Source organism: Triticum dicoccoides, chromosome 2B, assembly GCF_002162155.2.
Source record: "Triticum dicoccoides isolate Atlit2015 ecotype Zavitan chromosome 2B, WEW_v2.0, whole genome shotgun sequence".
NCBI classification, from domain to species: Eukaryota; Viridiplantae; Streptophyta; class Magnoliopsida; order Poales; family Poaceae; genus Triticum; species Triticum dicoccoides.
In genome coordinates, this window is record NC_041383.1 from 529,229,093 (window position 1) to 529,234,789 (window position 5,697).

Consider the following 5,697-nt stretch of genomic DNA (forward strand, 5'->3'; position numbering starts at 1 on the left):
GCGGACAGGGGGAGAGGGTGTGGCTAGGAGGTGGTGCGAGAGGCCTACCATGTCGAGGGGGGAGGAGTGTGCAAGCATGTGATTAATGAAAATAGGGGCGGGAGTGTGCACCTGCGTGGAATTGTATTGGACATATGGGGGCATGGACGGTGAGAAGAGAAGAGGGGAAGTATACAAATGTTTGTTGTAGGCACACTTGGCTAGAGAGGTATATCGACCGGTGTGTGCCAGAAAGAAGGAGCCGGGGGCCTACACACACCACTGGTGGACGACCTAAAGAGAAATAATGAACGTGCGCAATGGAGGGGACGCTAAGGGTGTGTGAGGGGGGCGGGCGTGTGCATGCATGATAGAAAGTTAGCGCTAGCTAGCTACAAATAGAAGAGGATCGTGAAGGTGTAAAAGACAAACAAAGATCATAATTCATTATAAAAAAGTGGATACGGATACTTGAAGAAGATATCATAATGTAGAACATTGATTATAATTTGGGCTAATGTGTGGCTTTTGCAACTCAGGTCTAAATACTTGTCATAATGTAGGGGCGGGGCACTATACTTTGTGTGATAAACATGGTGTACGTATGGAACATGGTTTAGATTATGAATATATAGTTAGTACATTAAATGTACTATTTGGAATCAACATCAAGTGTATTCAAAAAATAGAATTCGAGTTCATGTAGTACACATAGTTCATATCTATCTCTATAGTAATCATGTGGTGTGTTATTAAGGTAATACATGAATGATGGTTGAAGTTGGCAACAATCATGATTGTAGATTCTTATTGAAATAGAGAAACGAATTAAAATTTAGTTCGAATTGTAGTGGTAGTATAGACATTTGGAATGCACTAAAATGTTGGTATGAGTAGGTTACATGCATTATACAGCAAGTGAAAAAAATTTAATCGGACATAACATGGATTCATACTCCCTCCTTCCATCTATATAGGGCGTAATGAGATTTTTAAGACCGCCTTTGACTATTGACAAGATTAATAGTACATGACATGCACAATATGAAAATTATATCATTGAAAGAACCTTTCACAGACGAATTTAACGGTGTGTTTTGTGTAAGTTGCATGTCATATATCATTGCTCTAATATTTTGTCAAAGTTAGCATCGAAAAACGCATTAGGCCCTATATAGATGGAAGGAGGGAGTAGCTTTGAATAGCATTTGTATAGTAAAACGGGGCAAGACTCTCTCTTTGTGTGGTGTGAATAGTTTTATTTTTTCGTTTTCTTTTTGGTTGAGGGAAGTGCGAATTGACTTGGCACGTACAAGTACAATATTACTACATGTTAGGCTTGTCCCTAAAATTCAACCCGCGTCTTGTTATATCCCGAAAATTCAGATATCGTGCTCCCAAAACTGGCGCCTTCACAACCCGCGCCTTGCTATCCCGAAATTACAATGCGCGCGAAAACTCCCTCCAGCCGCCAAATCCCAACACGCGAAATCCCTTCTAACCCTGAGCCGAAAGGGCCGCTAGTTCAAATCGGTGGGGGGTACTTTTGTAACACACCCTACATTTTGGACAAGCGCGTCCCTAAGTCATGCTTCACCCCCTCCCATCGCCCCCTTTTCGCCATTCAAAATCCCAGGCCGCCATAACCTCTCTGCTCCAGCCGCGAAACCCCACCCTCCTCCATCCGCCATGTCACCGCTGCCCAGCCGGAGCCTCTTCCCCGACGACGTCGTCCACTGCAATAGCTCGACGTCCTCGTCCACCTCCCCAGATGAGGATCTGTCGTCCATCTCGACGTCCCGCCGGTTCAGCCGCCCCGTCCTCCACCTCCAAGGAGCTGCTACGACGATAGCCTCGTCTATCGCGGCTACTCCATCCCCACAGTGTCGCCTTAACATGCTCCACCGGAACCACAACATCCTAACCAACTCCTCGGACGAAGCCGAGGCCTACTCGGCGCCACCAAAGAGGTTGTACACTCATCGCATCTGTAACGCCCTCGATGCGGCTATATCTCCCACGTGTCGAAGCACGACTTAGAGGCATAACGGCATTGAAAGCAATGTCGCAAGTGAGGTAATCTTCACACAACCCATGTAATCATAAGGGAAAGAGATACATAGTTGGCTTACAATCGCCACTTCACACAATTGTATGAATAAAGCATTACATCATCCAGATACAATCAAGGTCCGAATACGGAACCAAAATAAAAGAAGAACCCCAAATGCGACAAAGGTCCCCGATCGACCCCAACTGGGCTCCACTACTGATCAACTAGAACGAAACAACACAAAGGGCAAGATCTTCATCGAGCTCCTCCTTGAGCTTGGTTGCGTCACCTGCTCGGTAACATAGGCACCTGCAAACTGGTTTTGGAAGTATCTGGTGAGCCACGAGGACTCAGCAATCCCATTACCATGGGTATCAAGACTAGCAAAGCTTAATGGGAAAGGAAGGGGTAAAGTGGTGAGGTTGCAGCAGCGACTAAGCATGATATGGTGGCTAACATACGCAAATGAGAGCGAGAAGAGAAACAAGCGGAACGGTCGTGAAGCTAGCAATGATCAAGAGGTGATCCTGAACACCTACTTACGTCAATCATAACACAGAAACCGTGTTCACTTCCCGGACTCCGCCAAGAAGAGACCATCACGGCTACACACGCGGTTGATGCATTTTAATTCGGATCTGGTGTCAAGTTATCTACAACCGGACATTAACAAATTCCCATCTGCCACATAACCGCGGGCAAGCTCTCGAAAGTTTATACCCTGCAGGGGTGTCCCAACTTAGCTCATGACAAGCTCTCGCGATCAACGAAGGAATAGACCTTCTCCCAGGAAGACCCGATCAGTCTCGGAATCCCGGTACATCAAGACATTTCGACAATGGTAAAACAAGACCAGCAAAGCCGCCCGATGCGCCGACAATCCCGATAGGAGCTGCACATATCTCGTTCTCAGGGCAACACCGGATAAGCGAAGCGTACAGGTACCGACGTAACCCAAGTTGCCAAGGGATGGTCCCGCACGGTGCTCTAGTTTGGACCAACGCTTAGACAAGCACTGGCCCGGGGGGGCTATAATAAAGATGACCCTTGGGTTAATTACTCCCAAGGGAAAAGTAGGTGGTGGTGAGGCAAATGGTAAAAGTCAATGTTGGGCCTTGATGGACAAGTTTTATTCAAAGCGAACTGTCAAGGGGTCCCATAAATCACCCGACCACGTAAGGAACGCAAAATCCGGGAACATAACACCGGTATGACGGAAACTAGGGCGGCAAGAGTGGAACAAAACACCAGGCATAAGGTCGAGCCTTCCACCCTTTACCAAGTATATAGATGCATTAATAATAAAAGAGATATTGTGATATCCCAACAAAACCCTGTCCACCATGGAGCAATCTTCAACTTCACCTGCAGCTAGCAACGCTATAAGAGGGGCTGAGCAAAAGCGGTAACATAGCCAAACAACGGTTTGCATAGGAAAGGTGTCAAAGGTTAGAGGTTCATGGAAATATGGGATGGCTTGATAAACAGGTGATAGGCAGCGCAGCATAGCGATAGAGCGAAGCAACTAGCATAGCAATGATAGTAGTGAGATCCAGGGTAGCGGTCATCTTGCCTGAAATCCCGCTAGGAAGAAGAACGAGTCCATGAAGAAGATGAACGGGCGTAGTCGAACGAATCCTCACAACTCCGGAATGAAACCGAAGCTAACGAGAGAAGCAACCCGGAAAGAAACAAACAACATAGTAAACAACCACCACATACACATGGCATGCACAAACAAGTATGATGCATGTCCGGTTTAATGAAGCATGGCATGGCAATATGCACAAACAACACTACAAATTAAGTGGAGCTCAATATGCAACGAGTAGCATATTGACGGAACACCACATCCATTATTTAGTTTTCTCTCGGTTATGCTACCAAACAATATTAAGTGTTGTTAAACATGGCAAGAGGTGAAGCATAACTAAACTAACTATACCATCTAAACAATTTAAATGGGGCCGGATATAAAAAACAACAAATCCGGTAAATCCCCATATGCATTTAGCAATTTAATGCAACAACAAGTTTAAACATTTTAATTGTTATTATCATGATGCGGATGACATGCACAAGTTTTATGCAAGTTTTTAAGAAAATGTTGATAAGAGCATATTATGAAGCATTTGCCACCATGGTGGAAAGAAAAGGGGTGCCACGGCAACGAATCCGAAAATGATGCCACGGCAACATATCGGTTCCGGTAGCTCACGGAGATACCGATGCAAAAGAGCAAATGTGCGGAAGCAAAGGATGGTGGGGTGATCCCGGTTACCTTGTTCCCACGGGACGACGGCATGACCAACAAGGCAGAACGTGCATGAAGCAAACGGGCACGGTGCAAACAAGGATAACTCATTCAACACATGCATTTGGTCCACGGCGGTCGTTTCGGCGTTATACCTTCGAAGCGTGCAATCGGGGCGGAACGCGTTTCGTAGAGGAAGTAGTCGTTCACGGGTTGACGGTAGTGGTACAGCTCGTAGACGTTCACGGGTCGTCGTGGAGGTAGACGTTCACGGGTCGTCGTGGGAAGTAGTCGTACACGGCGTAGTGGAAGTCGTTGTTCACGTGGCGACGGTAGTTGTTCAGGGTCTTGCGGGTCGTCGTGTAGCCGTACATGTTCGCCGTGGTACACGGTGTAGTCGTACATATCCCGTAGATGTTCAGGGTCGCCGTGAGGAACTTGTCGAAACCAGGGTGCATCTTGGCGGTCTCGTCTCGGCCTTCAACCCAAAACAAAGCAAGGCAAAAGACTCGGTGCGGTTCCGTTGGTCGAACAAGGCAGGGGCAGCTCGGTCACACGCGCTGCGGGCGGCAGAGGATGAAGCAGAGGAGCAGCACCGCGAGGGAGGGCAGTGACGCAGGCGAGGAGCAGCCCCCGCGGCGGAGCTCCATGGGAGGCAACAGGCGAAGCAGCAAGGAGGAGGAACTCGGGGACGGCTTGGGCAGGGGGCGATGCCGGCGAAGTCAACACGGGGCGGAGCGACGCGAGGTAGGAGAAGCGGGGCTTGACGGGTTCAGGCGAGGTCCAGCGACCGGGCGACTCATCCTGGATAAAGCAGAGGACGCCGGGCGCTGGCAGCAAGTAAACGCCATGGGGCGTCTGGCGGCGGCGAAGCTTGGCGTCAGGCAGACGAGGAGGCGGGGACGAGGCAGCAAGGCGGCAGGGTCGCGCGCAGGGTGGTGGAGGCGAGATCCGGGCACGGGGTCGAGGCAGAGGCGACCGGCGGGGCAGGAGCAGAGCAGGAGAGACGGGGCGGGAGGAAGGTTGGGCGTGCGGCGCGGCCGGTGCTCGAGGAGGCCGACGGCCATGGCGTCAGGCGGAGCGAGGGAGGAGAGGGAGGCGAGCGTGGGGGGATCGAGGGAGAGAGGGGGTTCGAGCGAGGGAGATGGGATCGGGCTGAGCGAGGGGCGGTGACAGCGCTGAGGGGAAACGGGAGGGAGAGATTGGATCGGGGGATCCGGCTAGGGTTCGGTTAGAGGCGGCTGGGCCTTAGAGGCCGGCCCGGGTAGGGAAGAAAATGGCCGGAGGCCTGGCTGGGCTGCGCTGGAAAACTGCTGTCTCTTATCTATTTCTTCAAACAGAAATAAAAGGACAAAAGTACGGAGTGATTGGAGGGGGTGGTGAGAGATATGAAAATATCCTCAGGACCCTG